Here is a 17001-nt window from a genome sequence, read left to right as displayed (position 1 = left end):
CGTAAACTCCTATTCATCATATCACAACATAGAATTTAAAGTCCACCGATATTGGCTAGCTTTAACCCACTCACTCCCTCTCCCTTAATGTTTTATCATGTTTTAAGTACTTGCTTACTCTTTCTTGGTGTACCTACTTGTTTCGGCATTATTATGAGAGTTTCACTTTTTCAAGCTACTAGATTAATCTCTTCCTAAATAGAGAAGAGTTCAACACCAAGGGTAGACATCTTACCATATGTTGCTCCAAAGCCATCAAACCATTCTCCATTAAAGTTCCTAATGATGCCATCATCACTAGCATGATAATCATTTTGGCACCATGTATCATATTGGCACCAGGCTCTATCTTGATTTAATGGGGCTCTGGTTTTGTCTAAACAGTTTTGACGCTTTTGTGCTTGTGAACCAACTTAGACCTATAAACTTAGAATAGAATCATATCTATGTCAACTGCCTTGATAAACCAAAAATGCCATGTTAAGAACAAAGATATCAAGAAATTCCTTGATAGTATTTATCTACGTCAACAAGGAAAGAACCATTGTTCAAGAAGATTGAGAAATCTAAATTTAGCATTTTTAAAAGGCATAATAGTAATCTGCATAGCAACTAATGACGATTTAACCATCATTTTAATAGGAGGACCAATTTTTTTATGTTAAATCAAAACTTAGGACTTATTTATACTAAAATTTTTGTCAGGTACTAAAGTATGTGTTTAGTCATAACTAAGAGATTTCTGTGTAAATTATCCTATTTTCAAATACTAAGAACTTTATTATTAGTTTAAGATATTTAATCAAATAAATAAAATTAATTATAAGCACTAATAAATAAAAAATGTCTTTAGTTGTAAAAAAATTTCTCCTTATTTCTATCAAGCTTTAGGGCATAATATTAATAATCTCCCACTTGCACTAGAGCCAATTATCTTTATACTTTATATCTAAGACATTTACATGGTAATTCAATTTATTTTGTAAAAGTATTTTAGTGATAGGATCAACAAAATTATGTTATGATGAAACACTTTCTTGAACATAAATTAGAAATCAAGAGATTAACATTAGAAGTAAATGTTTGAATTTTTTTTTTTTGTTAAAACCCAAATTTACTCATGAACTATGACAGTTAAATATACTTAATTTAAATTTCGGTCTAAATTTGGCCTTGAGTTATCATTAAAGAGCTAAATAAAATCATGGTTTTAAATTCCAAGTTATGCTCTACTCTGTTTATTTGGTTTTATTTGACTTTTTAATAGTAATTTATGGACAAATTTGGATCCCTACCATAACATTTTGTAAACTTTTTTCTTTTTCTCCTATTAGCCATATTCTTATCTAAGTTGGACCCATAACTCCAATCATGCAAAAGCAGTAAAAGGTTCACAAATATCTTGAAAGCCAAAATTAGTAAATTACACTGAAAGTAATGGCCCTTATTCAATCTATTTGTAAGCCTATAAAAAGGAAATATTTTTCTATTGATCAAATTGTTATTTTTGTGTAGATTCACAAACTTTTATGATCCCATATATAGTGCAATTAGATAGATTACACATTGAAACTAAAAAAGTTATATCTGCAATCAAAAAAAGGATTTAAGAGAGAAATCCTAGCAAACCACTCTAATTATTAATTTAAGCATTAATTGAAGAAGGTTCATAATCTCTAGACCATCAAGACAATTTCACTTTGGGAAATGATGCTATATATATGCCCTACTTCAAAGTAGAGAAAATCAAGAAAAGGACACTAGTACAGAAAGAAAACTAAAGGAAGAAAGTACCACGAATACCCAAAACAGTGAGAGAGAGAGAGAGAGAAAGGAACACCAATAAAAGAGAAATGGAGGAGGCACCATCCACCAAGAAATGGAAGAAAAAAAATTAACATAGCTGGAAAAAGAATCCAAGAAATGGAAAAAAAAAGTAGCAATTATAAACAATGCACCAAGAACGTATAAGTATCTCCATCCCCTTTCTATTGGCTATTTCTGATATCTGAATCACTCATATTTATTTTCTTATTGCTTGCCTTCCCTATTCTCTATTGGCTATTAATCTATAAGGTCAAGTAGCCAATAGGTTTATTAAATGCAATAATGTCTAGGAATCTTGGCAACATAAATGTTTTTTCTTGTTAGTTAAGTGTTAGATTATAATTCTTATATTGGACAAAGCTTATATAGTATTCAATTTGTATTGTAGATATTATAATCATTGTTCTTGATATGCACATGAGTATATAGACTGTTTCATTTATTCATGTATAAACAAGTATTTTTAGAATAATGTTATAATTCTAGACAGACATCAAAAAAGGACAAAAATAACTTTACAAGAGAAGAGAAAGGAAATAGATTTCTAGAGCATTCTATAATTAATGGAATCATATATGTGTGTATATATGCATCAGAAAGATTCATTTCTAAGAAGAAAACCTATTCAACTCAAATCCAATAAGTTTCAATTATATTAATTAGCTTAATCTTAATATTGCAATTCATGTTTAGATGGATAATACAAGTGTAGGAGATAGTGAAAATTTAATTGCTATCAAATTAAAACCAGAATCCTATATAAGATTTGTCCAATAAGAGAATTATAATTTTCTAAGACCTAAATGACAAGAAAAAAAAAATTCTTCCAGTCAAGATTCTTAGAAATTCAAGAACTTCTAATAAATATTTTAGCTACTTCACTTCATACAACCACAAATAGAGAATAGAAAGGGAATTAATAAAAATAATAAGAAGAAGAGATTAGGAGATGGAAAATAGCTACACATTCTTGATGCACTGGTCGTACCTGCTATCTTTTACTCAATTTCATAGTGGATACTCTTCTATCTCCACTTTTTCATGCAGCGATGGTAATTCTCTCCTCCCCTCTTTGGTGAGTTCATGTATCTTCTCATCTCGGTATATTTGAGGTACTTGATCCTCTTGCATTTCTTGGTGGATTAGGCCAATCATAGCACCACTAGGAGGTCATTCTCCATATTATGCTTTCTTAGGGTTTGCATCGTTGAGTTCTTATAAAGCTTTAAAGCAATTGTGGATGGGGATGGGCTCGTCGCTGCCAAAATGATGGTTTCTCCGTCATCAAATAGTGAGTGACGAGGGTATAATAAGGTAGGTAGGATTTTAAATCTTGATAAGATACAAAGGGCATGCATGACTCTCTATGCAACTCTTAAATCTCTAAATAATTTTTATGGCTCTTGAAAAAATGGAATATTATTTATACGATTGATTACCAATTTAAGTAGAATATTTTGGTCCTTAATTATAATTTATACTAATAGTATATATTTAAAAAATTTCAATTGAAAATTTAGATTCTATTTATTTTATGGAAATAAATTATATATAAAAATAATATTTTTTAAAAATAACTTTTAACTTAATTTTTATTGTTTAATTACCATGTTAAAAAAATTAAATGGTGTTTGGTAAGATTTATATTTTTACCGTGTTAAAAAAAATTTTACAGGTGCTCCTCAGGACTTCCTCTTAAACATAACATAACATAATATAACATATCCATAGTGTCAGGGGCGTAGAATGAGTCTCGACGTGGACTTCCGTATCCATCGTAACATATCATAACATACTCGAGGGCTAGTGGGTCATCCAACATCCATCCACAACAATAATAAATTATGCAATACATCATATTCGTGAATTCTAATGCAAAATAACCTAATTACATATACATGGCATTCGTGATGCATGAGCATGCTTAAAAAGTTTGATTTCTTTAAAATAATAAATCAGTTCAGTTCTACTCACCTCTAGCTGACAAACGCCTAATACTGAAGCAATTATCTCACTGCAAGCTTCTACGGTCTCCCAAGTCCGATCTTACACAGACGGACTTTAAATGAGGGATCAAACATAACTTTTACAACACTTAAAACAACTCCAAGAAATCCTATAAACATACAAGAACACGCATAGGAAACGAGCTGAAAAAGGTTGGGCAGGGGACTTTTGGCGGCAGGTCCAACGGCCGAAGGTCCCTCACAGATCCGAAGGTCAAAACCTTCGGGGGCAATTTTGGCAGCCTAAAAGCTGCCGACACAGGCAGGTTCGGCAGCTGAACTTGGGTTCTCCAGCAAAGCAGAATCTGATTCTGCCCTAAACATGCAGCCCCAAAACGGTTCCCAAGCATACATGCAGAAGCTTATAACAGCCATACTCACTTAATACGCATAAGGAACATCTAAAATTGACCTAAACTTAACATGCATTAATCAAGAACCCAAGAGCACATCCATTATCAAAACTAAGCTCAAACATTTCAACTTAAAATAACAAACTTGCATGCATCAACGACCCCTTAAACACCTGTAAAGCTTGCTGAAAACTTTCAAAAAACGGAAGAAAAGCAAGGATTGAACTTACCTCTTGAAGAACACGAAGATGACAACAAGCAAGGGGAGGGTTTAGGAGATGGAGAGATGAGCTCCAAGGGTCCCAAGAGTTAGAACTTTGAAACACAACTAAAGTCTTCAAAATAAATGTAAGAATTCATGAATTCTCTAAGAGATTTGAAGAAATCTCAGCAAGAAAATCAAGGAATCGTAGCCCTACCTCTGATCGAAAGAAGAGAGAAGAGTTTCTCCCAAAATGTCAGGCTAAGGCCCTTTTATAGCTAGGTCTGCCAGCTAATGTTCGGCGGCCGAACATGGGAGGTTCGGCAACCGAACCTTGATGACTTGAAAACCTTTTTTTTAAAACACACCAAGAAAAGCTTCAAATACATTTTATGAAAATCCTATTTTATCCTTCTAAAAATTTCAGCTTCGAGATTTCGGATTTCAATAGAGATTCTATCAAAAAGTAGGAATTTTGACGTTGGAGTTTAGTCGGGTATTAAAGTAGCTTTCATGGTTCTTTAGCATCACATCATACGTAAACTCCTATTCATCATATCACAACATAGACTTTAAAGTCCACCAACATTGGCTAGCTTTAACCCACTCACTCACTTGTTTACTCTTTCTTGGTGTACGTACTCTTTTCGGAAATTATCATGAGAGTTCCACTTCTTTGAGCTATTAGATTAATCTCTTCTTGAATAGAGAAGAGTTCAACACCAAGGGTAGACATCTTACCATATGTTGCTACAAAGCCACCAAACCATTCTCTATTAAAGTTCCTAATGATGCCATCATCGCTAGCATGACAATCATATTGGCACCATGTATCATATTGGCACCAGGTCTATCTACATTGATCTTGATTTATGGGCCTCTGGTTTTGTCTAAATAGCTTCGATGCTTTTGTGCTTGATGAACCAACTTGGACCTATCAACTTAGAATAGAATCATATTTATGTCAACTACCTTGATAAACTAGAAATGTCATGTTAAGAACAAAAATATCAAGAAATTCCTTGATGGTATTTATCTACGTCAACAAGGAAAGAACCGTTGTTTAAGAAGATTGAGAAATCTAAATTTAGCATTTTTAAAAGGCATAATAATAATTTGCATAGCAACTAATGATGATTTAACCACCATTTTAACAGAAGGACCAATTTTTTATGTTAAATAAAAACTTAGGACTTATTTATACTAAAACTTTAGTTAGGAACTAATATATGTATTTAGTCATAACTCAGAGATTTTTGTGTAAATTATCCTATTTTCAAATACTAAAAACTTTATTATTAGTTTAAGATATTTAATCAAACAAATAAAATTAATTATAAGCACTAATAAATAAAAAATGTCTTCAGTAGTAAAAAATTTCTCCTTATTTCTATCAAGCTTTAGATCATAATATTAATAATCTCCCACTTGTACTAGAGCCAATTATCTTTATATTTTATACCCAAGGTATTTATATGGTAATTCAATCTATTTTGTAGAAGAGTTTTAGTGATAGGATCAATAAAATTATGTTATGATGAAACTCTTTCAATCTTTAACATAAATTAGAAATCAAGAGGTTAACATTAGAAGTAAACGTTTGAATTTTTTTTGTTAAAACCCAAATTTACTCATGAACCATGACCGCTAAATATACTATCATTAAAGAGCTAAATAAAATCATGGTTTTAAACTACAAGTTACGGGCTACTTTATTTATTTCGTTTTATTTGGCTTTTTAATAGTAATTTATGGATAAATTTAGATCGTACATAACGTTTTGTAAACTTTTTCTTTTTATCCTATTAGCCATATTCTTATCTAAGTTGGACCCATAACTCCAATCATTCAAAAGAAGTAAAAAAAGTCACAAATATCTTGAAAGCCAAAATTGGTAAATTACACTGAAAGTAATGGCTCTTATTCAATTTATTTGTAAGCCAATAAAAAGGAAATAATTTTCTATTGATCAAATTGTGATTTTTTGTAGATTCACAACCTTTTATGATCCCATGTACAGTGCAATTAGATAGATTGCACACTGAAACTAAAAAGGTTATATCTGCAATCAAAGAAAGGATTTAAGAGAGAAATCCTAGCAAACCACTCCAATTATTAAGTTAAGCATTAATTAAAGAAGGTTCATAATATCTGGACCATCAAGACAATTGCACTTCGGGAAATGATGCTATATATATGCCCTGCTTGAAAGTAGAGAAAATCAAGAAAGAGCACCAGTCCAAAAAGAAAACTAAAGGAAGAAAGCACCATGAATACCCAAAACAGTGAGAGAAAGAGAGAGAGGAAGAAACACCAGTAAAAGAGAAATGGAGGAGGCACCATATGATCTACCAAGAAATGGAGAGAAAAATTACCATAGCTAGAAAAAGAATCCAAGAAATGGAGGAAAAAGTAGCAATTATGAACAATGCACCAAGAACGTATCAGTATCTCCATCCCCATTCTATTGGCTATTTTTTTATATATGAACCACTCATAATTATTTTCTTATTGCTTGCCTTCCCTATTCTCTATTGGCTATTAATCAATGAAGTCAAGTAGCCAAAAGGTTTATTAGATGCAATAATGTCTAGGAATCTTAGCAATAGAAATGTTTCTTCTTGTTAGTTAGGTGTTAGATTATAATTCTTATATTTGGACAAAGCTTATATAGTATTCAATTTGGGTTGTAGATATTATAATCTTCATTCTTGATCTGCACATGAGTATATAATAACTTTACAGGAGAAGAGAAAGGAAATAGATGTCTAGAGCATTCTACAATTAATGGAATTATATATGTGTGTATATATGCATCAGAAAGATTCATTTCTAAGAAGAAATCCTATTCAACTCAAATTCAATAAGTTTCAATTAGATTAATTAGCTGAATCTTAATATTATAGTTCATGTTTAGATGGATAATATAAGTGTATAGTGAAAATTTAATTGGTATAAAATTAAAACCAGAATCCTATATAAGCTTTGTCCAATAAGAGAATTATAATCTTCTAAGACCTAAATGACAACAAAAAAGAAATCTTCCAACCAAGATTCTTAGAAATTCAAGAGCTTTTAATAAATATTTTAGCTACTTCACGTCATACAACCACAAATAGAGAATAGAAAGGGAATCAATAAAAATAATAAGAAGAAGAGATTTGGAGACAGAAAATAGCCGACAAACAAGAAGGGGATGGAGATACTTACACATTCTTGGTGCACTGGTCGTACCTGCTATCTTTTACTCCATTTCATAGTAGATACTCTTCTATCTCTACTTTTTCATGTAGCAATGATAATTCTCCCTTCCCCTCTTTGGTGGGTTTATGTATCTTCTCATCTCGGTATATTTGTGGTATTTGATCCTCCTTCATTTCTTGGTGGATCAACTCCTCTCTCTCTTTGTTTATGGTGTATTTGTGGTTCTTTCTCTCCTTTGTTTTCTTGTTGGACTGGTGGCTCTTTCTTGATTTTTTGTCCTTTAGGCTAATCATAGCACCACTAGGAAGTCATTCTCTATATTATGCTTTCTTAGGGTTTGCATCGGTGAGTTCTTATAAAGCTTTAAAGCCGCCGCCACCAAAATGATGGATTTCTCCCTAATCTAATAGTGAGTGACGAGAGTATAATAAGGTAAGTATAATTTTAAATCTTGATAAGATACGGAGGGCATGCATAATTCTCAATTCAACTCTTAAATCTCTAAATAACTTTTATAGCTCTTGAATAAATGGAATATTATTTATACGATTAATTATCAATTTAAATATAATATTTTGGTCCTTATTTATAATTTATACTAATAATATATATTTAAAAAATCTCAATTGAAAATTTAAATTCTATTTATTTTATGGAAATAAACTATATATAAAAATAATATTTTTAAAAAATAACTTTTAACTTAATTTTTATTATTTAATTATCATGTTAAAAAAATTAAATGGTGTTTGGTAAGGTTTATATTTTCTCGTTTTTATAACGATAGAACTGATTTTTGCTCTCTTTCTTTATCCATTATATATTTTCTCATTCTTATAACGATAGAACTGATTTTTGCTCTCTTTCTTTATCCATTATAAATTACACATGATTCTTTTTTTTTAACTGATACTTTATTTGTTAGTTTCATATATTATACTCATATTTAATGTACATTGAATATATATACCACCAGCTAAATCTGTTAGAATCTATTTATTAGTTAAAAAAATAATTTAGTAATATAAAAAATTAAAAAAAAAAGAGAATTTATTTGTTAATAATTTTATTAATAATTTTTATATTAATAAATATTTTATTAATAATTTTATAATAAAAATAGAATATTATAAAATGAATTATAAAATTTATTTGTTAATTATCATTAATTAGATTTTATTTCATGTGAAAATAAATATATGTCTATCTGCATAAACTATATTTTATAAAACGCTTAGTAAGATTAAAAGTATTTTTAAATTTTAGAAAATTAGTTATTAATTTTTGGGAAAATTACTCTGTAGTCTCTGAGATTTAACGTAATTAACACTTCTGTCCCTCTATTTTGGCGACCCAACACTTAAGTCCCTCACTTTCTCTTCCGTCCAAATTCGTAGTCCTTCCGTCTAAAATAGCCGTTTGGGACACGTGAATTGACAAAATTAGCCCTCTTCTTCTTCTTCTTCTTCTTCTTCTTCTTCTTCTTCTTCTTCTTCTTCTTCTTCTTCTTCCTACCCAGCAACTTTTTCTTCTTCTTCTTCTTCTTTCTTCTTCTTCTTCTTCTTCTTCTTTCTTCTTTTTCTTCTTCTTCTTCTTCTTCTTCTTCTTCTTCTTCTTCTTCCTACCCAGCAACTTTTTCTTCTTCTTCTTTTTCTTTCTTCTTCTTCTTCTTCTTTCTTCATCTTCATCTTCTTCTTCTTCTTCCTACCCAGCAACTTTTTCTTCTTCTTCTTCTTTCTTCTTCTTCTTCTTCTTCTTCTTCTTTCTTCTTCTTCTTCTTCTTCTTCTTCTTCTTCTTCTTCTTCTTCTTCTTCTTCTTCTTCTTCTTCTTCTTCTTCCTACCCAGCAACTTCTTCTTCTTCTTCTTCTTTTTCTTCTTCTTCTTCTTCTTCTTCTTCTTCTGGAATTTCACATTGAAAGAAGGGTATTTTTGAAAAAAATCATCACATCTCACTTTTGACTCTTTGACCAAATGGTTTAAATGGACGGAAGGACTACGAATTTGGACGGAAGAGAAAGTGAGGGACTTAAGTGTTGGGTTACCAAAATAGAGGGACAGAAGTGTTAATTACATTAAACCTCAGGGACTAAAAAGTAATTTTCCCTTAATTTTTTTGTTAAAAGTGATTTTCCTAAAAATAGTTTTTTTTACTAAAATATTTTTTCTAATGCTCAATTTTTTTAAGAATTCCAAAATTTTATAAAAAATGTGATTTTTTTTTTTAAAAAAAATTATGAAACAAATGGAGTGCTATAATATGAATCATATTTAGAAAATGAATTACAATATGATTATCATGTTTCATAGATTTAAGTAGTTGGACAAACAAATAAATTTGGTTTGAGATTAGATCAATTAATTAAATTCAATTGGTTAGATTCATAACTGTCTATTATTACATGCAGTTTTTAAATATTGGATGTGTTTTTAATTTAATTATTTAACTTTATTTTCTTTCTTAAAGATTCTTTAAGATCAATTTGAGTATTTTTTTTTAAATGACAATTTGAGTATTATTAAAATCAATATTAATTGTCATAGTCACTTTCCTATTAATAAAAGTAAAGAGAAATTATACTTTAATACTTAAGTTTTAATATAATTAGTGGATCAGTCTCTATAACACTTAAATACCTATAATGAATCTATCCAGATTGAAGGTTCTTGTATTCATAATTGTGTCAGTCAACCGATAAACATTTCAAATACCTATACTACCATTAGGATCACTTAAATCCTTTCTAATATAAGTAAAAAATTTATATAGTATAAACTATATTTTGGTCTCTAAGTTTTAGAGTAATTGGCGGATCAGTCCTTTTAATTTTAAAACTAAATTCTTAAATCCATCTATATTTAATCCATCTAAAATTATAAATTTTTAATTCATTATAAACATTAGTTCAGAGTTAGTAGATAGTCAAACTTCTTCTAAAAGTATAATTTCTTCTTAAAATACTTTTTATAAAAATTTATAATTTATTCAAAAGTTATTTGGTACCACTTAAAAATAGCTACAATTGTAAGTATTTTCTGAAAGTTTTGAAACTTTAAGTGATGAAGTATTTTAATGAATAGAAATTGAAAAACAAAAAATGTTAAAAATTAATTAAATGAGATATTATAAATAAAACAGGACTTAAGTGTTCTTTTAAATAAAAAATGAAGAATTAAAATGTTTAAATTATAATAGATGAGAATAGACTGATTATAGAATAATTTAAGTATATGATTTTAAAAATACAGGAACTATCTATTAATTATAGTAAAACTCAAGAATTCAAGTATAGTTTATTCATTTAAAATGGATAATAAAAATATTTTTACCACTTTTAATATTAAAAATGAATAGATGGACCTCTAATTTGAACGGACTGATTATAGATAAATTTAGGTATTTTGATACGTTAATTATGTTAAAATTTAAAAATTAAAAAGTAATTTATTATAAAATTTTAAAAAGAAAAATTACTATAGAGTTCCTATATTTTAATGAAATTAACTTATTAGAATGATGGTTAGTCTTTATCATTCGTAAGTCTGATAAAAATGTCTCTTGTTATTTTAAAATATAATCATTTAATCATTATGTTAAAAATTTTATTGATTAAAAATAAAATTATTGGTCAAGAGAAAATAATTATAAATTACAAATATAACCATAATCTTCTAAACTAAGAATACCCCACATTCTCTCATGCATTTTATCAAACATCTATCAGGCAATAACTGCTTTGAGTACCAAATAAGTATTCAAAATCTAAACTCACTTCCATCACCAGCTCTAATAAAAAGAATACAAGCAGGGAACTGGCGAGAAAAATTAAAAGTTGGGTATCATTATCGCAAATCTGCATTCTCTGTCAAATTTTGTCAATCTCATACATCTGTCAACTCTACAGATTATTTTCCTAATTAACATCGAGAGTTACTTTTAAAATAAAAACTAAAATTTACTAATTGCTGTTAAAACAAGTAACAAGTTTGTCTCATGAATAAATTACCCGGTATATGGCATTGGAAAAAAAGGAAATGCATTTCCATGGTCTGCCAATCAGAAACATAAAATCTCAACTGCAAGAATTGCAACTACAATTAATACCATCCTTGTATAAATAAACAGTCTCCTAAATTGTCTTCGCAGCAAATAGCAAGCTGACTTCTAAATTCAGCATAATAGAATAAAGGTAGCATGCAGAACGGATCGGATTGGCTTTTGGTTATACAACCAGCATAATCAATCTGAAGATCTTGACGGAGCAATGCAGCGTGGAGGTAGACATGCCCGATTCCTCTTTCTTTATATTTCTATAGGAATTCACGAGTGTAAGGTGACTAATCTGTAGGTCAATTTGTATTTTTTTAATAGTTCTAAGGGTAATTTTGTAATTTCTTAATATCCTCACTCTTTTGACCGACAATTTTACAAATTGACTACGAAAAGACACGATAGTTAGTTTAATCTCTATTTTACTAAAATATCTATTTTAATTTTTATATTTTAAAAGATTTATAATTTAAATTTTAAAATTATAGTTAATTTATCATTAATTTATATGAAAAATACTAAAATATCCTGTAAGTAAAAAAAATTTAACCAAATCATAATTGTTAAAACTGAACGGACTGTCTGATTAGACTTATTTTACTAGAAATCGGACTATTAACGCTTTTTTTAATAAAACCAGATCAATCTAATATGAACCGATTGAATTTTATTCAAATCAATAAATTAAATGGTTTAAATTTTTTTTTTAAATTAAATCATTATCATTTAATTAAAAGAAAAATATTTGAGATTCCAATAAAAATTGAATCCATAATTACCCACATTCAATACACTTCCTTAACCAATTAAACTAAATCTATCACTTTAATACATTTCCTCTTCAAATATATTTTACACAATTTAGTTTGATTTTTAATATTTTTGAATTATAAGGATACATTTATAAATGTTTATAATATTTAAAGATTAATTTATAAAAATATAAAAATTTTATTTTTTTAAATAAATAACTATAATATTAAAAGCTCAATTTACATAGAATGTAAAATTTATTTCTAAATATTATAATTATTTAGAAATTAGTTTATAAAACTAAAATAATGTATTTTAAAATATATTTATGAATTCAATTGTAAAATATAAGAATTTAGAGTTAATTTTAAGATTTTATCTCTAAATAATTATAAAATATAAGAATCAATTTTAAAAATTATAGAGACTTTATGGTAAATTTAATAAAATCTCATGGACTATTGTTTTAAATTAAAATACATACTAAAGGTACTCTTATCATTTTCATTAAAGTGAATGGTAAACTAATTTATAATTTGATAGTAGGAATTAATTTATAATTTTTTCAAATGTAAATAATTAAATTGTAGGTTGTTAAAAATATATTGATTAAAGTAAACATTTCATTACATCATAAGAATTAAACTGTATTTTACCCTTTTAAAAATATGAAAAATATTTTAATTAGCTTTAAAAATTATAAAAATTGATTAATTAATTTTATTAAAATTCAAAAATCATATAATAATTTTCTCAAAAAGAAAATAATTTTCTCTTCTCTCTTTTGTTCCATTAAAACTTCTTTTTACAATATGATATATTTTGTTTCTTTTACCATCACCAATAACACCGTAGAAATAATAGATCGTTTTAGGTTTCAATAACCAAATAACTGAATATTAATTCACAGACTTAATCTGGTGGTGATAAATACATCTGAGTAAATTTGAAAAATCTCATATTCTACTTTCTAAATTTTCAATTCTCATTTAAAAAACTGAATATTAAGTATAAGATAAAAAAATGCTATTTTTTTATATAAAAATAAAAAATTAAATAAAAGAATAATTTTAATATTTAAAAGTATAGAAAATAATATTATTAAAAGAAGTTTAATTACAGTAAAATTCTCTCTTGTGACAACTTAATTTACTTTCTAATCCAATAGTTTTGATTTTGCTGATGAATATTTTAAAATTCCATTTTATTTTTAAATTAAATTTGAAAATGTATGTTTTTTGTACTTTTAAATTGAATTTTAAAGCATTTATTGCAGAAGATTAATAATCTTTAGAGCATCAAAGAAAATTATACTTAATGTTGCTATATATACCTTATTTGAAAGCAGAAAAAATCAAGAAAAAGACACTAGCAATACCCTAAAATACTAAGAGAAATAAAAACTACCGGTCTATCAAGAAATCAAATACCACAAATACACCGAAAAGAGTAGATAGATGAACCATCAATTGAGAAATGGAATAGAATGAATTATCACATTTGCAATAAGAAGCGGGGATAAAAGAGAAACCACCGATTTAAAAAATAGAAAAAAATATAGCAAATATAAACAATACATAAGAAAATGATAAATATCTCTCGTCACCTAGTTATTTCTGATCTCCAAATCTCTTTTAATTATTTCTCTTATTGCTTGCCTTCTCCTTTCTTTGTTGGCTATTAATCTATAAAATCAAGCGGCCAAAAAGTTTATGCACTCAAAATACAATATAGGAGCAATTCTTACTTAGACTTATTTCTTTAAATGCAATACTAATGCACAAATCTATTTATTTTTTTTATATAGCCTAAAATATACTATTGAGCGTTTATTTTAATATAAATCTAAATAAATATTGATATTAAACAATTACAAAATAAGAAAAATGAAATAGATATTTTCTTTTCAGTAAAAAATAATAAACAGAATATTAATTACATTAATTTATTATCCGCATATAAAAATAATGGGTTTCTATTATTCTATCTCATATGCATATTGTTAAAAAATTCATTAAATTTTCAATATTTAAAAAAATAAACGAAGACATTAAAATTTATTTTGTATCACTTAATCTATATATAATCATGAAAATTTGTATTACAATGAAAAAGTTAATTTAATTTTGTGGTAATTATATTTATTTACTATATATTAATAATATTGTACGGATAAAAACTAAAATCAGAAAAATATACTGTCAAATTCTTCTACGCCTAATTAGCAGGCAAGAATGCAATGTGGGCAATAGGCAAAAAATAAATAGAGTTCCGTTGCCGGGAATCGAACCCGGGTCTCCTGGGTGAAAGCCAGATATCCTAACCGCTGGACGACAACGGAATTGGTTTCTTCCGTTTTCTCATGTTTTTTATGTTATTCTCTTATAATAAAATAATAGAAAAAATAATATCTAGAAAATCTATTACTAATAAAATTTTTAAAAATCAGAAAATAATTTATTCTTTTCATTAAAATGACTTATTTTCTTTTTAATTAAAAAAATATTTTTTATTAATTAATTATTTTGAGTGCTATAAATATTAGAAAATATAAAAAATATTTTTTTTATAAAATATTTCAAATTAATGAAAATCAATAAAATTTAATTTCTTTCGTCCATATATCTATAAAAAAAATTCTTTATTTTTGATAGAAAATGGCAAGAAATTTTATATTTTGTTATCATAATATTTTTATTTTTATTTTTGATATTTCACAAAAATAGAGATTACATATCAAATATATTTACAGCTTGTTAATGGTTTCCGTTCAATTTTGTGGTAAAGGGAGAAAAATCTTTTAGGTGCATTGGCTTTTGTTTAATTTTCTGTTTTTTATTTTTCATTTAATAAAATAATAAAAAATTTATTCTGTTATTAATATTGTGTTTTTTTACTATTTATTAAAAATGTTTTTAAAATAAAAAAATCAAAAACTCAAAATTATAAATATTAATTTTTTTATTATATATTCTATCAAAACATTACTTTTTTAAAAATTTTATCAGATTAAAATTTTTATCAGATTATCGTTATCAATTTTAAATTTTTATTTTTATGGATCAAATTATTTTTTTTAAAATACATGTTCAATTTATTAATTTATAAATTATATTTCTATTTTATTATTATAAAAAAATTTACTAATTAATTTTATAGGATGAGAAAATTTATTAATTATTTTTTTAATTTCAAAAACATAAATGAAAATGTCCTCAAGATAGACTAGGCTAAAGATCGGCTTCAATTCAAAATCGACACTTCGATTTGATTTACAAATTGAACTAAAATCAGCTCAATTTATGACTGACGTGAAATCCCATGGATTAAATTTAAGAATTTTATAATAAGATGAAAAAGTTCCAAAGATCAACGATAAACTCTCTTTCTATGGCACCCAATGCAAAGGTCAAAGAATAATAAGAACACCAATAATTGAGAATTAAAGAAATTAGGCAAACATCACAATTAAATTGATAAGTTTACCTTAATTCTTGATATAATTGGAAAAATGCAATATCATACTCTCACAATAACAAAGACACACAAATAGTATGAATAATTCTAAATTTTGATTAAAAGTTCTCTCACACAAAGGATGGTTGGAATTTATACAGAGTAAACTAAATTTAACCCTAAAAGACTAAGAATAAACTAAACTTTAAACTGCCTAAAAGGCTGGCCGAATTAAAAGCCCATAGTAAAGGGATAGCATACTAAGACCCAAAAATTAGGTCCAAACAACTAAATTAGTAATATTAAAATAAATAAGATAGTATAAACTTAACTCAAACAAATGGGCTTATAAGATACATCATTAAGGCCCAAATAACATGTATAACACGTCCTCTAAAGCTATCCATGAGTTGTGCACATACTTGCATATGCTCCTTAAGTTGCACATGCATTACACATATTACTTCAAATCTGCCCACTTGGTTTGATGGACTTGTACTCCTTCTAATTAGGCTCAATGGACTTGAATATTCATAAAATCTTTCTTGATTTTCACATTAGGCTTACTTTTGTGTCGCTTTGGCCCATAGGCTTGATTATGCTCCTTAAGCCAATAGTTGCAAGTTTTGCACCAAATCTGCTCCATATGAATTGAAGCACACCCTAATTGGATTTGGTTCATACACCTTTAAGACCTATTTAAATGATATAAGGTTGCTCCTCACCATTGTTACAAATCTACCATATTGGATCCACATCATTCCCAAATTCTTTAAAAAAGATTCATCCTTGAATCTTGCTCATATTCATGTCAGGAATGGATGTTTTAAGAACAAATGCATTTTCAAAGACCTCATTTTGAATATATGGAAATATCATGAAATTCTCTTTATGGATATTCTCATCAACAACCTACACATCAAGAACAAAATAACTAGGCATAACAATGTTAGTCCTTGAAAGATCATGTGGATGTGACCTATTCTCCTCTATAACTTTCAAAACAGCCATGTTTGTCTCCTCCACCTCATCAATCATGTCCTCAATATGTCCGCCATTAATAACAATTTCTTCTTCAAGCTCAATGATGGATTTTTCAATAACAACTTTACTAATTTCATGCATTATTACTTACTCTTCAATTTCAATTT

The 17001-nt window shown here is 27.3% G+C and overlaps 1 non-coding gene across 1 annotated transcript; it reads right to left on the bottom strand.

The window, feature by feature from the left end:
* Positions 1-14663: 14663 nt before the first annotated feature.
* On the bottom strand, positions 14664-14735 carry TRNAE-UUC. Its single transcript has one exon. It is a non-coding gene; the product is annotated as a tRNA-Glu (tRNA).
* Between the last annotated feature and the right edge of the window lie 2266 nt (positions 14736-17001).

This window comes from Manihot esculenta, chromosome 6 (assembly GCF_001659605.2).
Source record: "Manihot esculenta cultivar AM560-2 chromosome 6, M.esculenta_v8, whole genome shotgun sequence".
In the NCBI taxonomy this organism is placed as follows: domain Eukaryota; kingdom Viridiplantae; phylum Streptophyta; class Magnoliopsida; order Malpighiales; family Euphorbiaceae; genus Manihot; species Manihot esculenta.
Note: the sequence above shows the minus strand (reverse complement) of the source record. Positions and strands in the feature narration are given on the sequence as shown.